We start from the raw sequence: 13,890 nt of genomic DNA on the forward strand, positions 1-13,890 counted from the left end.
CGAGAGCACTCAGCTGGGTGGAAAGAGGGGAGGCTCCCCATCTCCCTCCAGACCCCTGATAGCCTCCCTTTGTGGGACCCGGTCATGTGTGGGCTTTTATTATGCATAGGTGGGGAACATCAAGGCAGAAGTTTCTTAAAACTTCCTTCCAGAAGAAATTGGGCTTAAAATACTTGCCCAGCAGATGGCCAGGGCCGCCCTGGAACACTGCATCTCTTATCTGACAGCTGTCCGCGAAGAGGCCGCTGGGAGCTGTTCTCAGAGCATCAGAGAGACTGGGCTTTGGGCCATCCTCACGGGTCACGGCCCTGTTGCCTCCATCTGGGTCCAAGCCATGGGACTGACCTGCCTGGTGGGGCTCTGAATGTCTAGACAGACAGACAGGCTGAGATGAGAGAGGACACACTTGCCCCCCGTGGCTGAAACCTGGTATGGGGCCAGCATGGTCGAGTATACATGGATCAGGGGAGGGGGATGGGAGGGCTGGGCCCACAGGTCACGTCTACACCGGGATCTCAAACAGTGGGAAGGAGCCCTGTTTGGATTAACACACACATTCCTGGGTGGCAAATCCCCTTTTCTAAAAGCATAAACACCTGGGAAGGCAGACATAAAATCTGAAGGACTTTGGCCTCCGTGAGTTGTGTATGTCAACTTGTATCAGCAATACCACCCTGACTTAAAAATAATCCCCAAGGCAAGAACAAAACACTTTCACTGTTATAAAACTGGACTAATATTACATTTTTTCCCCTGAAATTACTTTTCAGAGTTCATAAGTATACCTACCTTATGAGGAGGAAGGAAACAGCATTCACAGGACAGAGTACAATATTTTTTTGGATTATTTATGTTTTTTTAGGGTCTGATTCTGAACCCTTTGAAGAAGTGAAAGACTATATAAAGTAAGTTGGATGGTTTCTTTCCAAGAAACATCAAATGAAACTCCAGTTTCAGAGAGACAATTCTTCACCAGTGTTCCCAAGTGCCAAGAACCTTCTTTTTCATGTTTTCTGTGACTGAACGTTATTTGCCTTAAGCCTGCCATGATTTTCAGTTGAAAATATCTGCAGAGGAAGCAAACCTGGCCGGTGAGTGTCAGAGGCTTCATTCCCCAAGACTGAGAAGGATCAAATGCTGATCCAGAGGAGAGCTGTGGGTACTGCTCAGCACAGAGTCAAGTTCTCAGGGGTCCAGCTTTGAAACTGACAAGATATTGACCTGTGCTGATCAATCAGACAGCCTGGAGCCCCTTCGCTGCCTCTTCCCGGCTGCCTTTTCCCCACCCTAGGCCCGCTCTGTTGAGTTAGTTCTCATTAAAGCTAGCAGATGACTCAGAGCTCCACAGAGGGCCAGCCTCTCTCCTCGCACGGCTGTGCCCCAAGTCTGCAGAACCCGTGCGGGTCCAGACCCAGCCTATGGCCAGCCGAGGAAGGGAAACCTCCTCAATCGCATCAGCCTCTCAGTGAACCACATTCTGAAGACACACCACCCTCTCCTTCTCTGACGTTATCTTGTCTGATGCTGGGGGCTGCTCTGGACATTTGTCCCTGTCATGTTTCATATGTATGTGTGTATTTGTGCCAACTGCACATCTGTGACCGTTGGTAGCAGCGTCTCTTTGTTGAGTCTGAATACAGTGATCAAAGGCTATGCCTAAGAAAATAATAACCAACAGCACAAAGCAGCATTTATGCCAAAAGAATGTCCCTGTGTGCATGCATGCGTGTGTGTGTGTGTGTGTGTGTGTGTGTGTGTGTAAACATGCCAGTATGGTGGAGGTTGGGAGGGACACTCTGATATTTATTGGTCACCTCATTGCACCTGAAATTTTCATGTACTTTCTTCTTTAATGCCCATGTCAGTTTCCAAAGGTAACAATTATCACCGCCCAGACACATGTGTGTATTAGATTTCTAGAGCTGCTGTAACAAATTACCACAAACTTGGTGGCTTAAAGCAACAGAAATTTACTCATTCACAGTTCTAAAGGCCAGAAATCCAAAATCAAGGCGTCGGCAAGGCTGTGCTCCCTCCGAAAGCTCTAGGGGAGAATCCTTCCTTGCTGCTTCTGGCTTCTGGTACCATAAGCTAGGCACCCCTCGTCTCATGGCTGCCTCACTCCTACCTCTACCTCCATTGTCACATAGCCTTCCCCTCTGTGTGTCTTGTGTCTCCTTTCTGTCTCTTGTCATGGGATTTAGGGCCCTCCCAAGCAATCCAGGACTGTCTCATCTCAAGATCCTTGACTTAATTACATCTGCAAAGACCCTTTGCCCAAATAAAGTCACATTTATAGGTGCCGGGGATTAGGACATGAACCTGTCTTTGGGGGGCTACAATTCAACCCACTCCACGGGGTGATATTTAACACTTATTGGCACTTAATTTGCCCCAGGCACTGTTTGGTGCTTTATCTGAATTATCTCGTTTAGTCTTCACAGTGACTTGAGGGGACAGGTACAAATTATTGTCCTCGTTTTTACAAGTGGAGATACCGAAGTGCCGAGAGGGGAAATAAGTCTCCCGGGTCATGCATCTGGAAAGTGGCAGAAGCTGGGCAGTGGTGCTGGCTCTCAGAGCTCACGCATGGCTGCGCCTCCCTCCTGGTCAGGGCTTTCTGTCCTCATCCTTGGTGACATCTGCATCCTATCAGATGGACCGTGCAGCACCTCAACCCACCCTCCTCTGGCAGCCTCTCCCTGGGCTCCTCAGGGACCCTTTCCTTCAGTCAAACCTGGACCAGCTCATCCTTCCCATCCTCAAATCTGGATTCCAGACACAGGTCGTCATCCTCCCATGCCTGCCACTCAAGTTCCCCCACTGCCCCATTCCTTCCATTTCCATGCACTGAGCCCCACCTCTGCCCCAGGCCTCCCCGCTGGCCTCTCTTCCCTTCCCATCCAGCCTCTGCTCCAACGTGGATTCCCTCAGCAACTCAGCCTTTCTCTTGTAGGTTACCAGCCCTAAATGAACCCTCCCATCTGCCTTCTTCTTGCCTGCAGCAGAGCTGTTGGGGGATAATCACACAATCGGGTTGGCTGCTTTGCTCTAAATTCAGGATCTCAGTCTGGGCACATCCAGCAGTACCGCCAGGCAACACCCCAGTTCCCTCCGCCGGTCCGCTGTCCCACTCCCACACGAAGACGATGCTCTCACACCTCCTCCTCCGCCCCTGCACTCTCCCTCCAGTTCCAAACTCTCATCTTCCCAGCACCAAACTCACCACCCAACCCAGACAGGCACCTCTTCTGCTTCTTCCTTCCTAGACGGATGGAGAAAAGTCTCTCCACCTGTGCTCTGGATTCACCCCTCCAGCTACTCAAGAACTTCGCTCCCTCGGTGGTGTCCTCCCTGCCTTTCACACGGGTCTCCTCCTTTCTCAGACATGCCCCCCTAGTCCTCCTACAGCCAACTCCTCCCCTTCACAGCCACCTCCTGATTCCTCGATTCTCTTTCCGAGTCCAATTTCTCCAGAGTTTGATGCACACACATGGTCCCCACTTTCTCAACCCCATGCGCCCCAGACCCCACTGAAGCCTGGCTCTGTTCCCGATGCTCTCCTGACACCACTCAGTCAAGTTCACCCATGACCCCCATCTGGCTGGGTCCAGCCCCACTCTGGGACTTCATCTTAGTCCTTTGTCTGTTCCTTCCTTCTGGAAACACCCTGCTCTCCCAGTTCCCACGCTGAACACTCTCCCAGGTTTCCTCCTTCACTGGCCAGTCCTTCATGGGGTCCTCCTTTTTCTGACCCCTAAATATTGGTCTTTCTTAGACCCCCTTGGGCCCTCTCTCTTCACTTTCCACCCTCACTTCCCAGGTGATGCGGTGCAGTGCCCTGGATTTAAATACCATTCTTATGCCAGTGGTCCCAAGTCTGTATCCCCCACCTGAACTTCTCCTTGGAGCTTCCTTCAGATTTGCAGATTCCGCTGCCCACTGCCATCTCCACTAGATCTCAGACATGGCAGAATTAGCACATCCAGAGCAGATGCAGTTTCCCCTTCCAGACCTGCCCCATCCTTTCCCTAGACTTTCCCATCTCGGTCAATGGCACCCCCTCCCCAGGTTTTATAACCCTCTCTTTCTCCTTCTCCCTTCTGACCGACTTGCTCTCTAAAATATATCTTGAATCCACCCTTAACACAGCCTGGAAGACACAGCTCTACCTCCCCAGCCTCAGCTCAGAACACTCTCCAGAGACACTACTCTTCTTTCTGTTTCTACTTCCCTTCCCCACCCAAGCTCGTTCCCACTTACAGGTCTTGCACACACCATTTTTCTTACCTGGAATGTTCTCTCCTGTTCTTCATCTAAGTGTCAGTTTCCAGGGTTGCCCGTTGGAAGTGACTGTTGCTAATCACCCCATGTAAAGTAGGTCCCTCTGGACTTCTTCATTTCTGCCCCTCAGCTATTTTCTTCATCAACATCACGACTTCAAATTGTCTCCTTATTTGTGTTGTGACTATTGTGGTTGACTTTCTCACTTGAATAGAAGATGCAGGGGAGGCCAGGGGATTGCTCACAATACATCTTCAGGACATGGGACAGTGCCTGACCCGTTACAGATGCTGAGTGAAGGACTGAATGATTGAAGGAAGAAAACCGGGATTCTAACCACTTCTGTCTGATTTCAGAGCTTTGCTTTCTTCTCACATTCCGCATGGTAGTCAGAGAGGGCTTCCTGGAGGAAGAGAGGTGGATCCAGAAGGATGAGACCCCCATCCTTTGTCCCCTGCCTTCTGATCACACCAGGTCCCATACTGCTCAGCCCCAATCATGACGAAATGGCTTTGAGTCCGAGCTGAACTTGTCCCTCCCGTACACCTAGCCTGTGAAAGAAAGAAATTGGATACCAGCTCTTCTAAGACTGCTGCCAGCACCTTCTTTTCCAGGCACAAGTGTTTTCAAACACTTCTATCCTCCAAGCTCCTCCCACCTGCAGCTACCTCCAGGGTTACCCCAGCATCTGGTCCATTCTTCAGCATCCTCTAGGTCCTGCTTAGCCTTCAAGGTCCAGCCCCAAACCTCCTCCTGGAACTCTTACCCAACCCTTCCTGAGGACCCTTAGTTCCTCAGGCATGTCCCTGCTGTGTCCTGTCTCAGGACTTTGCTTTTCTCCCAGGGACTGGCTCTGTGTTGCTAGTTTCTCAGGACTGCAGTTAACAACCAAACCCCAGCACACAGTGGCTTAACACTGACTGGTGGGCATTAACAGGCAAAGGGATGGGGTTTCATACTGCAGGCCCACCGTGATTTGGTGAGAGGCTCTGCTCCCCGTCTTCCTCATTCAAGGACACAAGCTGACGAGCCTCTACCCTCTGGAGTGTTACCAGGCATCATGGTGGGAGGAAGGGAGGGCGGCATCAGCCCTCCCCAAGCATCCACCCAGACGTGCTCCGTGTCACTTCTGCTCCCATATTACAGGCCAGAGCCATCACAGGGCCACACCTAACCCGGGAGGCGAGGAGAGGTGGAGAGAAGAAAGTGTGATCCTATGAAGTGCTCAGTAGCAGAAGCAATGGACACAGTGGTGAATAACCCTCATGGCCACCACCCCAAATCACCTGGGAGTTCCCAGAGTCTAGGGGCTGGGTCTCATGCTATCTCTTCCAAACCTAAAACTTGGGCCAAGTTCTGAATGAGCAAGTGCCCCATCTCTAGACCTAGCAAACTCTCCCTTTCCCCTAAAACGGGTTCTGGTGCATGGGATCATTTGGCTGAAGCCATCAAGACAGCTTCTGGTAGAATTTTGGGTAAAATTGATAGGAGCTTACCTCTCCCTGAGCTGTGCTTTTTAGCCACAGACCGCATTTCTTTCCCTGTTCGTGTCCCCATGCCCCGCCTCCACTCCCAGCCCCACCCGGAACCTCCAACCTGATCTCTCTAGATCCCAGGCCAGTTCCAGCTCGGGCCGTCTCAGATGCACGGGTTGAACAGTCTTGGGCCTGCCCCTGAGAACACAGGACCACTCCTTTCTGTTGGCTACAATGTGTTGAGTGCTTCTCAGAGGGCAGGCACTGGGTTAAGTGCTTTCTCGTATCGTTTGATGATTTCTTGGTGAGGCGGCTCTCATCATGAAATCCATTTTACAGATGAGGAAACTAAGGAAGGTTCAGAGAGGTTGAAAAACTTACTCTAGGTGTCCAGCCGGTAGGCAAGATCTCTGGGCTCTCCCCCACCAGTCTGACTCCCCACCCCACCTGCCCTGTGACTGGTCCGTGGCTGCAGGGGTGAGTGATGCCAAAGGTCAGCCCTTGGAGCATGTCGCCAGCTCCGTGGGGAACTAAGTGTTCTCTGTGCGGGCTGAAGAGCATAGATAACGCTGGACTTTACCACTCAAGTCAGCAGGGCTAAGTGTGACTTTTCTTTGATAAGCTTGGATTTTATGTCTTTAGGAGTAAACAAACAAACCATAAAATAGCAGTGAGTTTTACTGGGCATTTTGGAGAGCATCCCAGCTCTTGGAGCTCTGCCCAAGGGCAGGAGTGACGGAGGCAGGCAGAATGGGAGGGGACTGCTCGGCACTTCCCGCCCGCTGCCCAGGCTCTGAGCTGAGCCAACTGGACGAGTGTCTTCACTTCTGAGAGCTTCCCTTTCCTCATCTGAAAAGTGGAAAGGAGTCAGCCTCATTTCCACTCTGTCAATCAGGCACTATGGTAACGACCCAAAGCATCTCCACTTAGAAGGCTCTGTAACGATAAAAACAATACTAGTGATAATGATGACTAACTTATCCTGGCACCATGTTCCAGACCAGATGCTAAGAACTTTATTATCTTTTACAATTATCCCAGTTTATATATGAAGAAAGTGAGGCCTGAGCAGGTTAAAAATTATGCCCAAGCTCATAGTGTTTGTGAGTGATGGCGACGATGATGACGATGATGGTGGTGGTGGTGGTTGTGGGGATAATTCTGATGACTGATGGCCCCAAGCTCTTTGCTAATTACTTTCCCCCATTCTTAGCCTCTTCTAGAGGTCCAAGCCTACCTTGGCTGCCTCACCAGAGGGAATAAGTGGGTTTACTTGAAGGAGGAGGTACCAGGTGCTTGACCAATCCCGCCCTGGTCCAGTCCCATTTCCTCTCCAGGGAGCTCTGCGAAGTACTAGCAGGTTTGTTGAGGGAGAACCCCTCCCAGGACCCCACTGAGGCAGACTCTGCAGGGCACAGATCCTGCCGGCCTGAGGCATCTTCCCAACGTGTTGCTCTGACCAGCTCTCTCTCCTCCAGCCTAGAACAGTTCCACATGCCTCATCTCATCTGCCCAGCCTGGAAAGCATTTTCTCATCCTCCCTGCCACTTCGGGTCTAGTCACCCTTCGGGATCCAGCTCGAGAACATGTGGTTGGTCAGTCTTTACATCCATGCATGCATCCATCCATTTCTTCATTTATGTTTTTCAACCATGCGTACATGTATATACGTGCCAGGAGGGGATGGTGTAGAGGAGGGAGCACAGTTGGGTCAGCCTGGTTTAGTCTGTCCTTTCTCAGCTGTGTGACTGGGCAAGTCACCTCCCTGAGCTTGTTTTCTCATCTGTAGGATGTGGCCCATCAATGACACTGTGTGAATGGCGTGAAATAACGGCTCATCACGGCCCCACTGTGCACACTGACCCCCTCCCTCCAGTCCCCTTCCACTGATGCCGTTTCCTTCCCTCTCCCGCCCTCTCACCCGCCTGTACCTCCACGGCTTCCCCCCACCGTGGGCTTGAATGGGAGCGTGATAATTCAGCAGGTCAGTCACGGCTGCAAGGGAGGTTCTGCGGGCCCTGGGCTGGTCTTCTCGTGAATCTGTGGCGCTGAGGCCTAGGCTAGGTTCCAGGCAAAGGCTCGGCAAAAGCTGGCCGGTTCCCTGGGGCACTGAGCCATTCCGTCTGACATGGGCCTTCTTGGGTATCCTTTCCAGAGTGCGGGATAGAATGAGCTGGGTTCCAGGGCCTTCTTGGGTATCCTTTCCAGAGTAGGGGATAGAATGAGCTGGGTTCCAGGGCCTTCTTGGGTATCCTTTCCAGAGTAGGGGATAGAATGAGCTGGTTTCCATGTCCTTCCCCCAGGCCTTTCAGGGGCCAGCCTGGGGAGGAGACTTCGGAGCAGAGCACGGGTCCCCTCTGCTCCCATCACTTGGTGATGGTGATGCATCCAGCCAGGCTACCTCCCTCTGGGGTGCCCTGTGCAGAGGGGTGTGTGTGTGTGTGTGTGTGTGTGTGTGTGTGTGTAAACGATGGAGGCGCTTGGTGGTGAGGGAACACTGCGCCTCTGTCACAGTGAGCTTGAACCTCCTGGCTTATCCTGATTGGCCCGCTGCAGGGTTCATGGAGGGGAGAGCCCACCTTGAAGTTTCTGCCCTTGACCTGGTAGAGCTCAGCCCTCTTAGGGGATGCCCTTGTACCTGGCAGGGCTTGCCGGCCACCCTTATTAGGATGTCGGGGTGAGACCGACACTGGGAGACCTGTGCGTTTGGACGCCACCCATCACCGTGTGCGCGGGTGCAGAGGCCTAGAACAAGCAGTCAGGGCCGTTTCACCACAACACCCTGGACTGACCACCGGGAGGAGGTCCTATATGACCTTGGCTCTTGGGCCGTGAGAAAGGATGAACCAGGCTGGTAATTTTTTGTCCAAATCTTCAGATAAATCCAAAAAAAAAGAGCCATTGAGTGACTCTGGCTCCCGCTAACACACAGACCCATGAACGTGCACCCAACCCCCCACCTCCATGGTCTTTTGAGTGGAAAGGGCTGGGCAGGAAAACTTGCTCTTGACCTCGCCCTGCAGCCAGGGCAGCTGTCCAGCTCGGATCCCTCCCCTGTCCCACACAGCCAGACGTCCCCCAGCCAGAGGTCTCTCAGTGCGAGGGGCCCCCGGACAACCCACGCTGAGCCCTCCTCAGTCTGTCTGTGCGGAGTCTGTGGTCAGGTCAGCCTCTTGACCCCATCATCAAATCCCACACACAAATCACACTAACAAAAGTACCCTCGGGGGCGGGGAGGGGGATGGCAGGGGTCCTTTTACAATGTTATTCTCTCTTCCTCATTCTTTGAAAGCGCTGACCACTAAAAGTAAGGAATACACACACTCTGTGTTGTCTTCCAAGCGAGTCCGCTGGCCTGTGCCCTCCTGCCTTGGGTCCCCCAGGGCGGGCCCCTCACTGTCACCGCGTGGTCCACATCATTACTCTTCCGCTCAGAACAGCACAGTGCAAACGCTTTACAGCCTGCAGATCCGGCTGTGATCTCAGCCTCTAGAGAGCATCTCATGGCGATGGCAACCTCCCTACCGCCTTGCAAAGTAGACAGGCAGGCGTTATTGCTACCATTTCGCGCATCTGATGCAGGAGAAAGCCCGGGCTCGGCTGGGTCCCCAGCTGGGGAGTCTCTCGCCCTGCCAGCAGCCTAGCCGTTCCACCCGGGTGCCCCGTACCGGGAGTTGGGCCGGGGGCTCCATGCCCTGCCAAGAGGCCGCGTCCTCTGCGTGGCAGGCAGGGACCACGCTGGTTTGCGTGGCCCATAGCAAAGGCTCAATACAAGTGTGCTGAATGGAGGCACTACATCCTTGGAAGGCAAAGATGTCTGAGTGGGAGACCTCTGGCTCCGTGTGCAGCCACTGGAGGGCTTCCTTCCAGAAATGGCTCCGTAGAGGGAATGAAGATACTACTCTCCAGGCTTTGCTTCTCAGGCCACAGTTTCTGCACACCCAGGTCTTTTCAGAAATGCATCTGTGTCCAGGAGTGAGATCAGGCAGGTCCCTGCGGAAACCATCGTCTGATTTTAGACCCAGGGATGCCAGATACCTTTCTGTGGTCCTGCCGTATTGAACCACCTAGAGAATTAAAATGCAGATTTCTGGGCCTCAGGTCCCCCAAGAACCTGATTCAACAGGTGTGTGTGGGTGCGTGGGGAACGGGGACGGACATCTACCTGTCAAATCTCCCAGGGAAGGCTGAGGCCAGCCAGGCTTGGGAAGCCTTGGGGGCCGCCCTGCATGGGACCCCAGCAGCCTGGTGGGGTGCCTGCAGCTGTGGCCTCCAGGGTCCCACGGCCTGGGTACGTCCTGGTTCCCGCACTTGCTGTGGTCCTTTGCTATGTTACTTAGCCACCCTCTGCCTCAGTTTCCTCCTCTGTGAAATGGAGATAGGGACTTCCCTGGCGGTCCAGTGATTAGGACTCCGAGCTTCCGCTGCAGGGGGCGCGGGTGCCATCCCTGGTCCGGGAACTAAGAGCCCGCGTGTCGCGCAGCCCGGCCCCCCCAAAAAAATGGTACCTTGTAAAATGGAGATAATGATAGTGGTGTGATCAGAGTGTCATGACAATGATGAAATGAAGTGTGATACCAGAACCTCAGCTTCCGAAGCCAGGGGGGAGAGGGGGCGGGTCTTTGTTTCCGGCTGCCCTCTGGGGGTTCCTTAGGATGATGAAGCCAGAACCTTGGCCCTACCTGCAGATGGGGAAGGCAGGAGCCTCTCTCAGACTCCCCTCCAAGACACATCCCTCCCCTGGGAGCCCACAATTCACTGCAGACTACACAAGCCGGACAGACACACGAGAGAATTTTTTTCAAAACACAAGTGAATGCAAAGAGGGTTTCTATGGTAACAACACAAATACTTTTTAAAAAAGATTAAAAAAAAAAACACAAAAACACAAGACAGAAACCAACACAGCCTAGAGATTGCTTGCTGCAGTAGACTGGCCACAGGGAGAGCGGGGAGGCTGGCAGCCAAGGTTTGGGGGGGGCTGGGGGGAGGGGTGCCCCCCACAGTCCCTCGGCCGTAGCCTTGACCTGCAGCCATCGCCATGGCTGAACCGGGAAGCCCGAAGCCTCCTCCAGTGGCTGTCAGCCACATGTACGATGCCAGAGGCCAAATCCCTTCCTGGCCAAACCAGACAGAGAGATGTGATTCTCCAGTTAATTTTAGTCAGCTATGAAACCTCAGCCCAGCTCCGGTGACAGGGGAAGAAATTAGCATCAGTGTGGCCAGTGACCGTCACACATTTCCTAAAATGTAACATGTTTACCTCTTTGCTCTTCCGTTTAAGTGAACAGAGGTTCCTTTTCCCAGGAATAGCTCCCTAGAGAGGTGACAGTCACAGCGAGAGGCTCACTGCTGTGCTGCCGCAGCCCTCCACCAAGAGTGTCAGGCCTTGGTCTGTTTCTTTCCAATGTCAGGCAGATTTAAGAACATTTATCTCGTCATTAAGACACATGCAGATTCAGGAATACACCAAGCCCAGCCTCCTGGTCCCCTGGCAGTTTCCCTACATCTTGTGGGGTCAGGAGCTGTCTCTTTGAATGGGTCCCGGAAATCTTACCACCTTCCGCTTCTCTGCCCTCTAAAGGGAGATCTGTCTGTTCTTAAACCGGTCAGGTGCTCTTCTGAGGGTGGGCTGTGATTCTTCTGAATATACTTGAATTCACTTTGAAGGTGGAGATCGTGGGAGACTTTCACATCAACGTCTGCCCTGTTTCCATTTTCCCTGTCTCCTATAAATCACAGACCCACTAATTCACTTGGTATCTGACTCACTTAATACCTAACCCAAGGGTTAGGTGCAGCTCTCCATCAACTCTGTGAAGGTCGTCAGAATGCAGGCCCGGTTCTGTGAACTCAAATGGTAACGGTATTCTTCCCACATGCCCACATGATCTGGGGGAATAGCCACGTATCCTGAGGGGTCCATATCACCCCTGCATGGACGTATCACATTCTAAACAGCCCTGTGAGATTGGCATGGTAACCAGCATCCCCCTTTCAGATGATTAAATAGAGGCTCAGAGAGGGTGAGTGACTTGCCCAAGGTTGCAGAGCTAGTAAGTGATAGAGTCAGTCACACTTGGCACCCAGCCTGCTGGCCTCTGAGAGCCTTAACCCCCTGGGCCTCCTGACTCTGTGCTCTGCTTCCTGTGATGGCTAGGAGTGCACGGCAAACCTTTGCAAAACGTGGCACGGATTCTTCCTGATCTTTGCACAGAGACCATGCCCATTCAGACTCTGTCTGAATGTTTTCAGTATAGATATCAGCTGCTTATCCCATGAGACAGTGGATCTCAACCCTGGATGCTCATCTAAACCATCTTGGAGCTTTTAAAATTTCCAATGCCCCGGAGGGTTCACCAAACCAATTCAATCAGAATCTCTGCAAGAGGGACCCAGGGGTCCATTTTTTTTTAAATAAATTTACTTATTGATTGATTGATTTTGGGGTGTGTTGGGTCTTCGTTTCTGTGCGAGGGCTTTCTCTAGTTGCGGCAAGCGGGGGCCACTCTTCATCGCGGTGCGCGGGCCTCTCACTGTCGTGGCCTCTCTTGTTGCGGAGCACAGGCTCCAGACGCGCAGGCTCAGTAGTTGTGGCTCACGGGCCCAGTTGCTCCGTGGCATGTGGGATCCTCCCAGACCAGGGCTCGAACCCATGTCCCCTGCATTGGCAGGCAGACTCTCAACCACTGCGCCATCAGGGAAGCCCTAGGGGTCCATGTTGAAAGCTCCCAGGTGGTTTCTGTTCGCAGTAAGGTTAAGAACCACCACCTAGTGCTGAATTAGCAAGAATCAGAGGCTTTTCTAGGGTGTAACCTCCTTCTTACATTTTTGTAACCTGATACCTTTTGTAGGTGCACTGGATACTGCCCTCCTGCAGTAGGAAGGGAAGTGTGTCTTGATACATGTGTGGTTTTACCGTCAAAAAGCAGCCATAATGCTTATTTAACCACCATCGGAAAGCGCAACTCAATACCTGCTTTGCCAAAGCCCAAAGGGTTATTTCTGGCAAACATTCTCCAATCTGTCATCAGATGGTGCTAAATAATGTTCCCCCAGCAGCACTTGCTTATTATTCAGAGATGGGTGACCCCATGGCAAACTCTGCCAGAAAACTCCCCTGGCTCTGCCGTCCAGTGGCTTGAAACCTGGAGGCTGGGGGCCCACTTGAGCTGGGTGAGCGGGCGGTGGGCAGACCACTCTGTCTTGGGAACTGTGTAAGCAGTGAGCGCCTTGAGCGAGTCGCCATATGTGTGCTTACTGGTGCATGGTGTACAGTAGGGAGGTCTTATTTGGTTAAGCTCTTTTTGGTTAAAAATATTTTGATGACAAAAATTAGAAGGGAAAAAAAATCCATAAACTCTCCATCCTTCCAGGCTTTTCCCCAGAATATATTTTATGGTCACACTCACTTTATATGGACACTTTTGCATCCCTGCTTTTTTCTCACTTACCACTTTGCTTCACTGTTTCACAGGCCTCATTCGCCACCACAAGCTCTCTGATCGTCCACTGTTCTAGCCGTTCAGACTGCCTCCGTCTCTTTACAGTCATGAATAACGTTTCAAGGAATAGTTTATATATGCAGCTCTGTCCTTTTTCTGATTTATCTGTTTAACATAAATTTCTAGAACTGGAAATACTGAGTAGCAACTTCTTAAATAACTCTGTTACCAAATTGCTTTCCAAAAGATTTATATTAATACATATTGCCATTAATACTAGATACATGGCAGATCCCATCAGATTTCACCAGGATTGAGTGTTTTTCATTATGCTACTTTCGGGCAGATTAATATACAAAACAACACCACATCATTGTTGTAATGTGTATTTCTTTGATTACTAGCAAGTTCCATTCATTCATTCATTCATGCACTCCTGGATGAATTTATTCATCGGATGCCCATTCTGTGCCAGACACTGTTGTAGACACTGGACAGACAGCAGTGAACAAAACAGACCAATATCCCCGCCCTTGAGGAAGTTACCTTCCCATGAGCATTTTCCTGTTTTGTCTGTGCTCTGGCAACCATGTGACTCAGTCACAGTAGGGGCCGGGCATTTGGGCAATTTCCATGTATTCGTTCAGCCCAGCACAGCAGGGGCTTCTCCGATACACCTTTCTGCA

General features: G+C 51.8%; 1 protein-coding gene and 1 long non-coding RNA gene across 3 annotated transcripts in view; one reads left to right on the plus strand and one right to left on the minus strand.

Annotated features, from left to right (window-relative positions):
- Positions 1 to 13,890, minus strand: part of LOC309611611 — a 126,583-nt gene that overhangs the window by 85,495 nt on the left and 27,198 nt on the right. The window lies entirely within an intron of this gene.
- The window catches only part of BCL2L11 (BCL2 like 11), a 153,458-nt gene that overhangs the window by 56,169 nt on the left and 83,399 nt on the right, over positions 1 to 13,890 (plus strand). The gene's annotated exons all lie outside the window — the stretch shown is intronic.

The sequence above is a fragment of the Balaenoptera borealis genome (genome assembly GCF_965194805.1).
Source record: "Balaenoptera borealis genome assembly, chromosome: 15".
Classification (NCBI taxonomy): Eukaryota; Metazoa; Chordata; class Mammalia; order Artiodactyla; family Balaenopteridae; genus Balaenoptera; species Balaenoptera borealis.